A 15413-nucleotide genomic window follows, 5' to 3' on the forward strand; every position below is an offset into this window, starting at 1 on the left:
TCTGGAGGGCTATTGGAGCTCTCACTGACAGGGGCTGGGATGTTTCTGAGTGATTTCTGAGCTCACTTGCACAGTCCATGCAGGCAGGTCCTTGAAAAGTCAGATCTAAGGAAACAACCAAAATACGATGAGCACAAATCAGAGCCTTGATGAAGAATTCAGCTCTTCTTATCTAAGCCATCTGTCTGCCTTTCCCCTGGTATCTCTTATCAGTATTGATCTTTCCAAGTCATTTATTCTGACAGACTGTACAATGACACGATACAGCAGATGCTGACTTCTCCAGCAAGTAATGAGTTCAGATATTTTGCTTTGTACATAGATGCAAAGAGCCATTCCCCTCAGGTTGTATGGCCTTGGCCTGTTGTCACATCTGCTGTCATAAATGAGACAGGACCGAGCTGGTCCAAGATAGTGGGGCTGGTGGTTGAAGGAAGCACATCATCCCTGCTGAGGCTGAATTCCAGGTCCTGGCCAGCCTGGGAGAAGCTATCCAAACACGTATGTTTGTTCTGGAATTCCCAGATGTTAAAATACATCCATACATCTTTGGGCTATCATGGGCTGGGGGCTAGGGGAGACGTCAAAGATATTCTTTGCAAATGACTGAGTGCTTGAGTTGCTCTCATCTCCAAAGTGGATTGTGCTGTTGTGCTGTGTAAAAGATCCCCGTCCTGTCCCAGCAGAGGCTGTGCTGCAGTGGTGACCCCTTTAGTCACAAACTGTGGCTTTGACTGGATCCAAACAAAATGGATATGGCTGGAAAATGGCTCTTCTCGGTTCCATCGTTCACTGATGATAGAAAGTAGCACATCCATTTCACTTACCTTCCTTGGTACTGGATTAATCATCAGATGAAGTCAAGGGCAGCCACTTCACTGAGTTAAGGGAGCTGTCTTAGTTCCTTAGCTATTATTTAGTACAGTGAAAGTGTATTGCATGACAAGGGAAAACAATCTATGTTACACAAAATTTTACTCTCCTAAACTATCTACATTCCTTCTATGGTACTGTTTCCCATGACTGTGGTATCTTAGGAAGCTTATTTTGTTATGCTGATCATTGGTTTTGTTATGGAGATCATTCTCCTCCAAAACTCTTCCAAATACACCTTTCAGCTGTGGTTTTTCACTCCTTTGGTGCAGCAGTAACCTTAGTGCCTGTCAACCTGTGTCTAGCAGATCTGTCTTCTTAAGAACTCTTTGGCTTCCTTTCTAAGGCAGGGCAAGGAAATGACACTTTTGATACAGTCGCTTCCATAGCAGAAGTTTCTCTGAAGTGTGGCGTTCCTCTCCCTTTCTATTAAGCCCAGCTGTCCTCATAGACTCCTGTGAACATTAAGACATTCTGAGTATAAAAGAGCCATTTCTCATCCACCTCTTAAAATCTTCAGCCCTTACTTTTTTTCTAAGTGGTATTTTTTCAGGAGTTCTTGACACTCGTGTGTGAATTTGCTGTGCATTTTGGAGAGTGAGTTGAAAAGCTTTTAGTGAATGAATCTCTAACAGCCCTCAGTCTGAGGTTCTCACCAAATACTGTGTTGGGGGGGAGGGAGATTACTAAGAATTTTAGCATAAATCTGGAAAGTTTTCCAAGAAGAAACCTGAGCCAATCGCTTCCTCCCTTCCTTCATCTTACCTCCGTAGAGCTTTTTTTTAGCGCCCATGGGAGAGCCCAGGTTATTATTTATTGGAAACGGGGAATCAAGGTAAGAAGATGGTCTGGCAGCCCTGCTCATTCCCAGAATTATGTCATTTCTTTTGTGTGTGAAATAAAAGATTGTCTCTCCCTCTCGCTGTTCCTCCCTGTTCATCATTCTCATGTTGTGGAAACAGCCACAGTTGAAATTATCTTCTCATATCTTGATGATTTTCCCACCCCAGTAAACGAGGCGATCTCCATCTATGTTTATCTTTAATCTTATCCCATTGCCTCTGCTTCCTTACGTGATTTCATACAGTGTCCCTTATGCTTCTCTTGGAGAAATTTAGAAAAGCACAGAAAGATCCTTGTGATGAGAAGATGTGCTCCCAGAGGTACATAGCAGGTAGGAAAGAAATAATGATTGCAAGATACGTGTATGCTATTGCTATGGGGGTCAGAGTTAAGGTTAATTAAATGTCTTCATTTCGCATTGTATTTCCCTTAAGGTGTTTGAGAGCCTTCTAAGAGAACCATTAACTTTGAATAGCAAAGGTTTCTAATGAATACTTTTATTGATTGCTCTTGCAACAGGTTTGGTCTTAACTACATGTACTGTTCGTGTATTCTAACTTGAAATTATGTTGAATCTTCCCAATGCAATATTAGTAACTGGTAAATTTTTAATCAGATATGGCGTGTAAATACTCCTTTTTTCTTTCTTTCTTCCTTTCTTTTTTTTTTTTAAAGACAAAACCATCAAAGTGCATATTGTCCATTTTTTCTTTTTCTGTGTTTATATAAACATAATAAGAATAAAATAGTCATAATAAGAATAAAATTACATACAGCTAACAAAGGTGCTCCTACTGAACTAGACAATTAAGCCATCAGAATGTGAATGGTTTAGCTGCAAGGTATGCAGAAATACCTGGTTTGGAATTTCATACATTACACAAGTTTTAATTTTAAACAGAACATTTTTGCATCTAGATAAAATCTCAGAATTGTTAGGTCTCTTGTATATAACCTGCACATTAGTGTGAAAAATGTAAATGGATATTAAGTAGGAGCATTTGTGATTCATTCCTTCTATATGTATGAGCATTTCTTTTCAATGTGTTTCTCAGCTTGCATGAAAACTACCGTTTTGCTGCCATGGAAATGAGAAATAGTGAAAGTTAATGGAATGATGAATCCCCATTGCTTGAAGACTTTCAGTCAGAGCTGGCTGCCTCAGAGAGTTACTGTTTCTGTGCAGGAGGAACCAGAGGAGGTAGTGACCTCTGTCTTTCTTTAAAGACCTGTGTCTTTGTTTAAAGCCCTTTTCTGTCCCTGAAATGATGTCTGTGATATAAACAACTTTGGTTGTTTTTTTTACAGTCGACTTTCCGGATCTCCTTGAAAGTCTCATGGAGGGGCTGAATGTCTTTGGGAATGCTGGACAGGACAGTTGGACAGGAACTGGTTTCTCTAGAGTTCATTTGGCATTGAGTTCACAGATACCTAATTAACAGGAATCTTAGCAGAGAGCTTATGTGCCTTACCACTGCTTGTTACTTGTGTATGGAAAACCTCTCAGGTCTCTTTTGTTATTAGAAAAAGAAATTTCAGCCCTGCTCCTGTTCAGACGATCTATTGGCTCTGTGTTAGAAAATATAATAGCACAGATCTGAGAGCATTAGTTAAAGACGTGAAGAATCACACCCTATGTTGTAAACGTAAATTTTTGTGAATTATATTTTATTTAAGTACGCTTGGGAAATTTACATATAGATTAAATCCTAAATATACAAAATGTCAGCCTGTTTACATCCTAATGCCTTCACATCAGACGGTGTATGGATTGGGTTCAACGCTGGAGCACTCCCCTCATTACCTTGAACTAACACGTTACAACAGTGAGGGTTAAAAGGAAACATTACAGACCACAGACATGCTGGGGAAGTATTTGAATTGCTTGGACTTTGCTATGAACTTGTCAGAATTTTAATGCACGTTGCCTGAAAAGCTAATGAGTCTCCATCTGGAGACATATAACTGATTACGGGCTTAATTATTTCTCTTACCTGAACAGCTCCATTCTTTGTTCACGCTCACTTCTACAAAAGCAGCAGCAGCAGTGTCAACTTGAAGGCTGTTATTGCTCAGATGTGCATTCCATACAGGCACACACCTTGTTTCTTTGTGGCTTTGTCTTCTTTTCCCTCTAATTTTCATTTCTTGGGCATTTGAAATGCTTCCTCCCCCAGGGTGATCTTGTAGTGGTTAGCAGTTCATCAGAGAGGATGTACAGATGCTATTGATATCCGTGTCTTCATGGATGGGGCAGCATAATCTAATAGCTCTCGCACTGAGAGTCACAACAGTGGGATAATATAGAATGATCACTCCAACTGAAGTATAATAGCACTAAAGGAGGAAACGGAAGCTTGCAGAGCAAAAGAAAGCTGAAGATGGACTTGAGTTGTTTGGATATTGATATAGCACAGCAGGAAAGGGTCCACAAAACCTAACCAATGGGGCACAGCTGTCCAGGCAAAGGATTTGGAACATGCCTGTAGACTCACTGCAGTCCCCTTCTTTCTTCTTTCTGTCTTCATCTGGAAGAAATCGGGTTACAAGCTGCCTATATAAAGACTGTGCACATTCAGCGCCTGGGGTTGGGTTCAGTGTGGCTGGGCTATCTGGAGTGCTTTGCTGCAGGGTTTGGAAACCAGAAGCAGTAGAGTAGGTTCCCAAAGATAGCAAAACTAATCAGTGCATTTCAGTTAGCGTGTTTATTCATCCATTGGTGTAAGGGCTTGGTTTTTATGGGCGCTTTTATTTTTCAGTGTACTAACTGTCATACTTTTCCTCACTCTTTTACTTTATTCCCATGAGCTGAAGCCAACCTGTCTGGGGTGACCAGATGACCTCCAGCTCTGTGTTATGGAGGCGTCAGGACATAAACACTGATGAGGCAATGGGTGCAGCCACGTGGTAATGAGGGCATTAAGATTTCAGTTTACTTTGTGGGAATGCAATGATGATGTTTTGACTTGCTGGAGACAGTGATTCTGTGCAAGCAACAACCAATTTCAAAGAGATGAAAAAAAGGTTTTCCTTGCTTGGCTAAAACATCCATCGGAGAAGGTAAGTGCCTATGCCCTGCTCCTGCAGGCAGCCAGAAAAATGTCCCCAGTTCTTCCAGGCAGCTGTGAAATGAGAACTTTCTTCTAACAGATGATACATTCCTCTTATTAGTTACAGCCCAGTGGCCACTGTCAAACACTTATTAATTATTCCTCTATTTTTTCCTTTCTAGCACCTGCAAGAAGATTTTGCCTTCAATAAACAGCACTTTATTGACCAGCAGTTTGCTATTGATTTCTGTACTCAGTAAAAATGTGGTAAGTGGGGACATTAGATTACTCTACAGCTCTCACTTTCAGAAAATCCAAGGGAGGATGGAATGCCGTGATGTTTTGCTAACATACATATGGTAAAGGGAGAGAACTTGTCTGAGTGAGAGACTACCAGAAATGTATCTGCTTCAGTTGCTAATTGGATCTGTCACATGCATGTGCTAACACATGTGCACACACACTTGTGAAGTGCATTTATTCTCATTTGGATGAAAAGTTAACTGTAAGGCTGCATTATGACATTCATCAGGCACAACTTTGGGAACAGCCCCTCTTGCGATCAGACCAGAAACATTATGTTGGGAAGGGATCTGGGGCTTTCAGGTTCAGGGTTGGTAGGGCTTGCACAAATAGCTGTGATATGTGGGAACTGGTGGAATTTCCGTGTTTTTAATACTGAAGTCAGTGATATCAGCTTTGTGCTGACAGCTTTGGGGTTCTTGTAGATGAATATCTCAAAATTAAGCATCCTTCCTATCTAGAAGTGGATACTGCATTTCCCCACACAAAGCTTGCCTTGACCTACACCAAGCATAAAATTACCTTAGCTCTAGAACAGGTGTGTGTGATTGTAAACTTGTTAGTGAGAGTGAAATCTGGTGTGAGAAGGAAGGCAGGTGGGAGTGCTGAGTAACAGTGAGAGCACATATGATGTCAGTCCCTTTTGTGTACTGGGTGAGGTTTCTTTTTCTCTTGTTCTGATAGCTCTGCGTTTAGAAAAGAAAAAAAAAAAAAGCCCTTGCTTTGCTAACTGTATGATTTCTTCACTTTTAGGGCTGTAATATATAGATACAGGATTCCTGATTCTCCTTCCATGCTTGTGGAATTCAGGACAAATTGATTTTGAGCTCCATGGGATTACCTGGTGGTGGTGCTGTGGAAATGAGATGTTTGCCTTTCTGCCTTCTCCAGTCTTCTGTAATTCCATTCCTTTACGTGCTGGCTTTTTTGATGTGGGTTAAGGAACGTGCCATGGTGACCTTGCTCTGCTACTGCTGCATACGTGGCTGTGCTAAGAGTGCAGCTGATAGCATTTGGGGTCTGGGGGAGAACAGGGGTTGAGGACTCCTGCCACAGCTGCTCCTGCATTGCCAGGAGGGGCCAAGGGAAGGGGCTGGGGCTCCCACATCAGCATCACTGACCTGGGGGAATGTTTACATCCTACTGGTGCATCTTCTTCCTTTGGAAGCTGTTGTGAAGAGGGAGAAACAAACTATAGTGTCCAGACGTAAGAAATGCTTGTGCTTAGACTGATGTTTGCATAGAACAGGGGAGGAAAAACGGGGTTTGTGCCTTGGTGACTCCACAAGCTCTGCAGCCCCAGGACACCTTAAATAGCCCTCCTGGAGCTTGAACTGCTTCTCTGCTTTCCCTGGGACCTTGAGTCTGTTGGACCGTTAATATGTCATTTTTTAGGAACACACCAATTCACTTAACGTTCTCCCACACTGTCTCCTTCCCAGCTCTTGCTCGGTCCATTTAGTTGATTGCTGCGTACTCCTGTTAGTGCTCTGTTGGGCTGCTGATATATGTTTAGTAGCTCTCCATAGCAGACTAGTTCTAAAAAAATACAGTGCTAAGAATTTTCAACACAGGGAGCTGAAAGCCAAGGGCTGGGATTGCAGGGGGAGCCCTGCTCTTGCCTCCAGCCAGATGGGGTTGACAAGAGGAAATTTTTGGTCCATGCCTTTGCATTAGTCAAACAGCTATTATTTATTTGTTTATTTGTTTGTTTTGCTTTCCTGATTAACTATACTTTGACAATCATGCTTGGTGATGATCGGAGCAGCTCTGCATATAATGGATGTACTCAGGTAATTAGCTCTTCTGTTTAAAAAGGCCTGGTGGACAAATAAGCTTCCCTTTCTCGTTTTGTTTTCTTTTTCTGAGAGCAGAGAGAAGTGGAATGTTGAGCAGACCGTATCCTGCAAGCCCCTGCATGTGTCATCCATGTCTGCACAGGTGCAGAAGAGCAGGTCTCATTCTCATGCACTACAGCGGTGTGTTGGCTTCCTGAGCTTCCCACCCTGCACTATCCTCACGCTGCCATAGTGCAGTGTAATAGCAAAATCTATTAATGCTTGGTGCTTTCATGGCCCAAACCCGTCAGGCTCCATTTCCCTCCCACATGTAGTGGGCTGTTTTACAGCTTTCTCATGCCTCGGGTGAGCAGAAGCTTCCTCTTGTTTGCAGCTCTGGCAGGAGAGTTATTGCATCCCTCCCTGAGTGAGGGTGCTCAGCCATGGGGTAACCCTGCAGCATGGGTAGGATGAGCTGAGCCCAACTGCAGCACGAACTGCTCTTGGCTTCTACTTGACCCAGGCTCAGCAGAGGCATGAGCACGAGGGTCTGGTCTGCAGACGCTAAATGGGGTCAAACTATACTGCTCCTGCCAAAATGATTGCTCAGTGGGTGGCGGAGTGAAATTGCTCTGGCTCAGATTGAAAAGTGAGCAAAGCCAGTGGAGGTTTTCTTTGAAAGTGCCGACCTGGCAGGGGCTCCGAACTGGTCACATTTCTAAAGGCTGGGTAAAAGGCGCTGCAGAATGATAGTGGTAGTTACTCTCAGGGTTTGCTGCAGCATCTCATCCTTTGTGCGCCTTACCCCTGTGGCACTGCCTATGTGCATTGCTGAGGGAGATGATCAGCTGCAACACCTTCAGCTAATTAATGTAATCAGGTGTTTTCTAAAATATAACCACAGATTTCAGCAGGGTAACCACAGATTTAAAATTTTGTCTGAGGTAGCAGGAAATGTTCAGTGGATATTCTTTGCTTATGATTAAATTTCCATTCTTGAAATCTCCTTAGGAAGAATAATTAGGAAGGATCATTTGTCACGGAGGGTTCATGCATATGATTAATTTACTGCAGTCCAGCAATTACTGTGGAGTGACAGGGACTGTCTGTTTGTGTGTTCCTAGCCCCGAGCACATATATGGGTCTTTAACGTATATTTTACATGGCAGTATGTTTCTGTATCGTGAATTTTCAAAGAAAGTAGTGAAAAAGCCATTGATCTTCATGGAATTGTTCTTATTTTTGCTATTCCTCTGCTGTTATGGTATTGTGGCACTCACACTGTAGCCTGGCAATATATCCTAAACGTGGTAGTGCAGTTAAGTTAACCTTCCCTGGCAGACACTTTTCAGGCTGTATCTTATCAGCAGTGAAGGCTTTGCCCCCAGCTGTCATACAATTCATCCTTGGTTTCATGATCTCGCCTTCTAGAAAAATTCTTGATGGTTTATGGAGTAAAAACTTGTCTTTGATCTGATGAGTTTTGTTCCTGTAAATGCTGCTCTTCTCTGTATTTAGTACTGAAGAATTGTTTCTCCTTTCACTAACTTTATTTCAATTATTCTTCTTTCTTATGTATCAGATTTACTTAAATGCATCACGTCATCTTGTGCAGAGTGATTCTGAGAGAGATTCTGCAGTAAATGAGTAAAGAAATCGCTGGTGCAGGATTGCTGAATTCCAGAGGTATGGGATTTTTTCTTAACCTTGTGTCCAACTCAATTGATTTCAGTGTGGTTCTTCAATTGTAAGACTCATTATTTCTGAGGCTTTCTTTTAGAGGTTGTTTCTTCTGAGAAGTGGAAAGTTCAGTGTATGTGCACAGGCACACACCTATGTAAGCACATGCATCTGAATGCGCACAGACATACGTTTCCTACATGTATAATTTTTCAGGATGATGGAAAAGTGCCAGGATAAGATGGAAATGCCATTCCTTCGGGTACACAGCACTGATTTCTGATTGATACACAGTCTTATACCAAGTCCTTTTCAAACTGATGTTCTTCCAACTCACTTGCCATTGTGAATACTCCATTTACATGAGCAGAGCTCACCAGGACTGTGCTGCATCCAGAGAACATTGCTAGGAGCTCAGCAAACCACCACTGCAAGACAGGTGTTGTCCTTCCATGGTGGGAGCCCCAGAGGAGCTCCCTGGTCAAAGTAGCCTTCTGATCTGCTGGGCTCAGACCCTCAGTTCTCTATAGATTTAGTAATAGTTAAAGCTGAGAGATAGGGAGATTGAGTTATTTTTCTTTTGTCTTTCAGAGTGTTATTTGTATTTATATTGCAGCAATGGCAAGGAGGAGATTGCATGGAAAGAAGCCTTGGCATCTTCCTAGCTGAATTTTTAGCACAGAGGAGCCTCTTAAAGAGGTCATCCTATAATTGTCTGCTTCCCAGTTCCTTTCACCTATTGGATTTCACAACTACTGGATGTGCTAAAAGCCAGGACAGGCTCTCCTGACACCTTTTCAGCTTTTACTGAGCCAGCAAAAAGGGTAATGAAGTGAGCCAACTTTCTTCACTAATTAGAAAGAGCTTGGGAAGCCTCAGTTTGAGTGCACCAGTGCATCCTTGCCCAGGACACTTGTTTACAGGTGCAATGCTGTACCTTTTGGATTGACCTGCCCTAAGAGTGGGTGTAAACCATGCTGCCTTTTTCTTCTGCCTGGTAGTGCACTTACTGAGGTAGTGAAGCAGGAGGAGAAAGAGACCACTAAAGAGTAGATAGGGAAGGTCTTCTCCTGACCATTAGTATCTAACTTCCTGATGATGTCATTTTGCCTGTAGCAGGTGGGACTATCATGTTCAAAGAAATGTCTGAAAAATGTAAGAAAAAGAGACAACAGAGCTTTTTTTGAAATATAATAGAACAGCAAATATGTGTGTATCTTCAAGGATTTGCTAACACTCTCTTGTATGCTCATTTCTTTTGTATTATTCTCTCACCTGTGCTGTTTGGGTGATGACATAAGAGCTTGTCAGAGCAGAGGATCACACAGTTTTTGGGGGACATCATCAGAACCTCGTCCTTCCAGAAGATCCAGTTTGGAAGGCATGGAATAGAATAACATATAGATGTAGACAATAATGGCTGCGTGCCTGCATTTCTGTCTTTGAAGTAAATTAAAAAATGATGGTGTAATATTTATGGGCTTGTAATTTTCTCTTATTGCATTCCTTTTGGTCACTTTGTCACCTACTGTAGGGGAGCAGCTCTCTGCCCTTAATGATGTGCACAGGGAGTGGTGGCGTAGCTGCTTGTGATCAGAAGAGGCATTTGTCTGTGTTATTTCCCATTAAGCTCTTAAAATAGCAAATATTTTGGTCTGCCTGCTATGTCTCTATGTAAAGATATGCGTGTGTATTTGTTTTTAGAGCTGAGTGAATAATTGGAAACAAATAATTTATTTAACATGCTTTCCTTTAGCTGAATCTATAAAGAAATGCAGTATAATTGGGAAAGCAGCTCTGTGCCTTTCACTGCAGAGTCTGTGAGTAGGGCTGATACAAAAATTGCCTGTAAGTCATTTCTGAAGAAAATATCCTTCTTCATCAGAAATCAGGGGAAAGAAAAATTTTCTGTATTTCTTCCTTCCAAGGAAAACATTTATTTATTTATCTATTATGAGAAAAGCAACGGGGGGCAAGGAATGGGAAGCATCTTCTCCAAAACAATTCATTTTCAAGACTTGGGTCAAGGATTTCTTGCACTAAAGAACAACAGTCAGATCTCTGCTGCACAGCCAACAATCTGAGAGCCTTATGTCCAAGTTCTCATGTGCATAGCACGAGGATGTGGCATATAGCTGAGAATAACATTCTCGGCAATAAAACACAACCCAGAGAACCATTTCTCAAAATATTAATTTAATTACAGGGTTGAGGAGGAGTGTGTTTGAACAGAAGTGACCTTATACCATTGGTACCCAATGACACAACAAAGCCTGATATTTTCCACAGTTCTTCTCAGCTCCAGTGGGTCATTTTAAGCTGGGAATTAAAGCTCTCTGTCTCACATCAGCAAACACCTGCTATTATTTGATAGCAGGACCACTCTCCTTTTTCACTGCCAAAAGCTGCTGTGGGAACGATCAGCTCTGTGGTCTTATCAAGGCATTTGTTGTGGAGTTCCACAGTAAAGGGCACAGGACAAAAGTGATTGCTAATTGAGTATCTCTCCTTGCTTTGAGCTTCATCCCTGTTGCCTTCACTTGGTCATGGTCCTTTTCATCCAAGCTGTATCAGTTCATTACAGTGGGGTAAAATACATATTCATATGTTTGGGAAGTAGCTTAGCACCAAGTGTGTTTTTTTGCATCTCACTGAAAGTTAATGGCCATGAACTTCATTGTCTGAAAAATTTATTTGGTGTGTTACAATTATCATAATGTCTCTTGGGGTGCATTTATCATTCATGCTTCTGAAGTGAGTCCTGTGGAAAACAAAGGTTGACATATCTGTTTCCCTGTTCAATTAGCAGTATTATCTGCTCTTAAAATATTAATCTTCCAAGTTCAGTTGCAAAAGAATTTGTGGGAAGAAGACAGCCCAGGGCTACAGGGATGCAGAAATGCAAGATGTCTTTGCAACTGTGCTATAATCCTGAATGAAAACACTTTTAACAATAAGTGTGCTGCAGTTCTTTGATACCTTCTGTCTCGGGATCACAAAGCATCTCAAATGTCTCAAACCAGTGCTTATGTTCTCCTTAATGTTACAAGGCCGCACAGAGCCAAATGATTGACTCCAGATTGTTGGGAGGATCAGAGGAGCTACGGAGAGTAGAATCTGGTTTACTTCATAAAACTTTTCTTGAACTTGCTCTATTTCTTCTTTGAAAACATACCTATTCCCTCAGCTCATCCTGCCCCGTTCTGTATCTGTTCCACATGTAGGGCTTTGTGACCAGCTCTTTATTTTGCTTTTCACAGGGTAAAGGAGGAGCACCTGCAGCGAGGACATGAAACATGGAGTTTGCTGCAGTGAGCTTTGGGATCTCAGGATGTGGTACTTTGAAATTAAATTTCTCTAGTTAGTCTTCCAAATAAGCAGCATGCTACCTATCTTAAAACTGCTATAAACAAGTTTCATCATAGTAGGTTTGCCTGAGTACAATCTGCACACCCCAGATAAGAAGGAGCTACAGTTTACTTGGATATGTGCTTGTCTGGTGGGTGGCAGCTTAGTTCATGTCTTCTGAATTCCCATATTCACTTTTGCTGGAACTTGTATCTCTACACTGAGACCCACAGGTGGTGATCTGTGCATCTGAAGGCAGATCTGGATGTAAGTGCTGAAGTTTGAGTGGAACTCTGGTTTTGAATGGAATTGTTTGGTTTTCTTTGGTGGAATTATGGCTAAATCTAGGCTCTGGAGGTGCTGAGTACAATGTGTAGTACTAACCCAGATGGTCCCTTTGTCTCCTTATGCTCCTTTATGCTTTATTTGTTGTTTTACCAAATAAAAGTGCTGCAGGCAAGAAACTTATTTTGATTTCTTGTTTGCAGAGGATCCAATAAGAGCCTGTCTTATGAATGAGTCCTCAAGGCACTGCCAAAGTAACATAAGTGATAAATAGTAATAATTATGATAATAACAGAGATGGCATCTATTAGTAGAGACACTAATAGAGTTCTAATAAGAATCACAACTGAGTGATGCTTCTTAATCAGAATTAATGATGTGTGTTGGAATACTTTAAGGCAGGATGACGTTGATGACGTTGATTCGGCAGCTGGGTAACCATCAGCATTCCCCGACCTTTCTCCAAATAAGTTCAGGCCAAATGTAATTAGCTAGAATGCAGATAAGGAAATTTTATTAAGCTGTCTTTCCCTTCAGAGGTACAACTTTTTTGCAGTAGAATTATTTATCACTGAATTATTGGAGTGAACACATGAATATGCTGTTAACCCTTGTTGCCATTGGAAGATGTGAATGTCTGCCACATTTCTGAATTTGTGTGCATGTGTCAAGCACAAAATGCTTTGACATCATACTCTCATCCTCCTCTGAAAACACTGAAACAAGTTGTCCTTCAGGCAGTGCTAGCAGAAGCCATGTACTAAGCAAGCTGGGTCTTCTAAGTCAAAGCAATCACCTCTAATTAGTAAACAATAGTAGCATCACATATAAAATGCCACCTTACCACAAGCTGACCTCCAGCTTATTGTTTAGTACAAGGCTAGCAAGGTAAAAGAAGCCTTTACCTTGTTCTGAAATCTTCAGCATTTAGTAAAATTGTACATTCAACCTCCCTTTATAGGGGAATGGCCAACTAGCTGCTCTCTCCTCGTGTCAAGGAGAACATAGATCTGTCTTTGCCTATGCTGTTAAACTGCTCCTGTGCGGTATCTTCTCGCTTTGCTCATGTGCAGATGAGCCACCCATGTATACAAGGATTTACTGCCTCCAGAACCTGGAGACCCTCTCAATTGCAAGCACTAGCAGCTGCTGGATGTGGGCCATGTCCTGGGAGATGCTCACTGGAATACACAGAGCTGAAGTGGTTGAAGAAGTTTGTGGCTGAAAAGCAGCCACTGCTGAAGCAGTGAGCTTCTGCTGTATCACCACAAACTTCTTAGAGGCAGAGGGTGTCAGTGGAGTGAGAGCAACCAACGGCAACAATGAGGTGTTTTCCTAGTGGACAGATATTTGCCATTCATCTTTAGATGTTCAGGAGCCACATATGTGTCTTGAAAATAGAGAGGACCATCTCCCGGTAGTATAAAAATGACATTTTTATGTGATTTGTTTTGAATTTTGCTGTGCTTTGTGTTTCCCTGGGGGACAGAAAGCCCAGTAGAAATTCACTCTATTAGCTCATCAACATCGTGTACCTCCATTAGACAGTAGTATCACCAGGAATGGAAGGTGAAAGAGAAGTGAATGCTGTTGAATGATTCGCCCCCTGCTCACTGGGGGTCTGTCCTTTGGTCCTGAATGCAGAGCTCACAGATGAAGCAACAATTGCACCTCCTCTCTTTTTCCACTTGTGATATCTATGTAGTGGCATTTGGTTTCAGGTATGACTTCCAGTTCAGCATGTAAACTATGTCCTCAATGGATTGTAATGCTCCTGCTGTGTCTTTACTAATGAGCAATCATAAGTTTCTTGATGTAAATCTCCTTGCATTTCTCCTTAATGGTGCTGAGTTTGTTATGATCATTGTTCTTCTGACACCCCATTTATTACGGTACCATTTATTTAGCAAGGGCTTTAAAAAAAAATAATTATTGTACTCTGTTCTTGTTCCAGATGGCTTCTATAATTAGTTTATTACTTTTGCAGATGTAGTATGAAAACTGCAGGATGTGAGCCAACAATGGGGAGATGAAGCTAATGAAAGTGAGTTTTTAGTTGATTATTCACTGTGTGGAGATAGATAAATATATTGTGTATGTCAACTAAGCACAATCCAGAATGCAAAGTGTGTATCTGGAGCATTTGTTACCAAACAGTGTGTGTTGAGCATGACAACACTCTTGCGTTTACGAGAAGCTGAGACATTTGGGCGGGCTCTCCTCATCTCTCCCATGTGGCTGTGTTGCACAACCACTGAAGCAGCGTAGAACAGTTTGCTGGGGCATAAGGGAAGGAGAGGGATGAAGTGTGGTACATTTAAAGCCTGAATGTCATGGCTAAGATCTGCAGAGGGGCTAGCTAAGGTTTGGAGATAATGGCTGAGTTGTGCAAAGGGATTAGCTGAGGTTTCCAGCCCAAGGCTGAATTCTGCGTAGGGACCTGCTCTGTGCTTGTGTCAAAGCCTCAGGCTAAAGTAGCATGTACCCCTGATTGTACTGGCGATGGGCAGGGATGTGTGCTTTTCCAAGGTTGTCGAGATCAAGAACAGGACTGCAGAGTCCTATTTCCAATCCCTAAACTGCTAAGTGAGGTTTTTCAACCTCACCCGGATCCTTTCTCTCCAGCCCCTGAATGGAGGATGTCCCTGTTTGGTTTTCATGTCTGTTACGCTTCATTGTTTTTACAGCAGCTGCATCACAGCAACAGACCTCCTGCCCTTCATTCATTTGATGATGAGGTGGTCATATATTTACTAATTTTCTGGAATGGCAGTTATTTCGTCAAGTACAATTATTAATTTCCCTCTTGAATTTAGATTGCAATTTAAAACAAAATAAAGGCAAAAAAGACTCAAGAGAACCCCTTCTGCATTAGAAAACAGCATTTCTTTCTGAAGAACACCAGTACCCATTTATAAGCCCTCTTGGATAGGTTTCAATGTTAATATCCTCGGCTGAAAATGCTTGGTGATTAATAGCATTGACTGGCTAGTTAAATACACGATCAACCTGGGAGTAGTCATGCCTCTCAAGTAACAACAGTAATTGACAGAACGTTCAGCAAATAAAACTAGCTTAACGCTGTACTAATGTATAATTAAAACACCTGTAACTCTTTCCCCCACTGGGGATACAACGGTGTCACAGCGATGCCAATTGTTTTGGTGTAAAAAAACAGGTGACCGGATTAAAAGGGACTGTCTGTCTTCTTGAAGCCTCCCTCCCCCTCTGCCCCATAAATAGCTGTGGTGGT

At 41.9% G+C, this 15413-nt stretch overlaps 1 long non-coding RNA gene across 1 annotated transcript; it reads left to right on the forward strand.

Annotated features, from left to right (window-relative positions):
• The first annotated feature begins 434 nt into the window (after positions 1–434).
• LOC128077660 (uncharacterized) lies at positions 435–12788 on the forward strand. Its single transcript, XR_008205119.1, has 3 exons — positions 435–5033; positions 5823–8533; positions 11788–12788. It is a non-coding gene; the product is annotated as an uncharacterized LOC128077660 (long non-coding RNA).
• The last annotated feature ends 2625 nt before the right edge of the window (positions 12789–15413 follow it).

Source organism: Tympanuchus pallidicinctus, unplaced genomic scaffold (assembly GCF_026119805.1).
Source record: "Tympanuchus pallidicinctus isolate F22 unplaced genomic scaffold, pur_lepc_1.0 scaffold16, whole genome shotgun sequence".
Taxonomy (NCBI): Eukaryota; Metazoa; Chordata; class Aves; order Galliformes; family Phasianidae; genus Tympanuchus; species Tympanuchus pallidicinctus.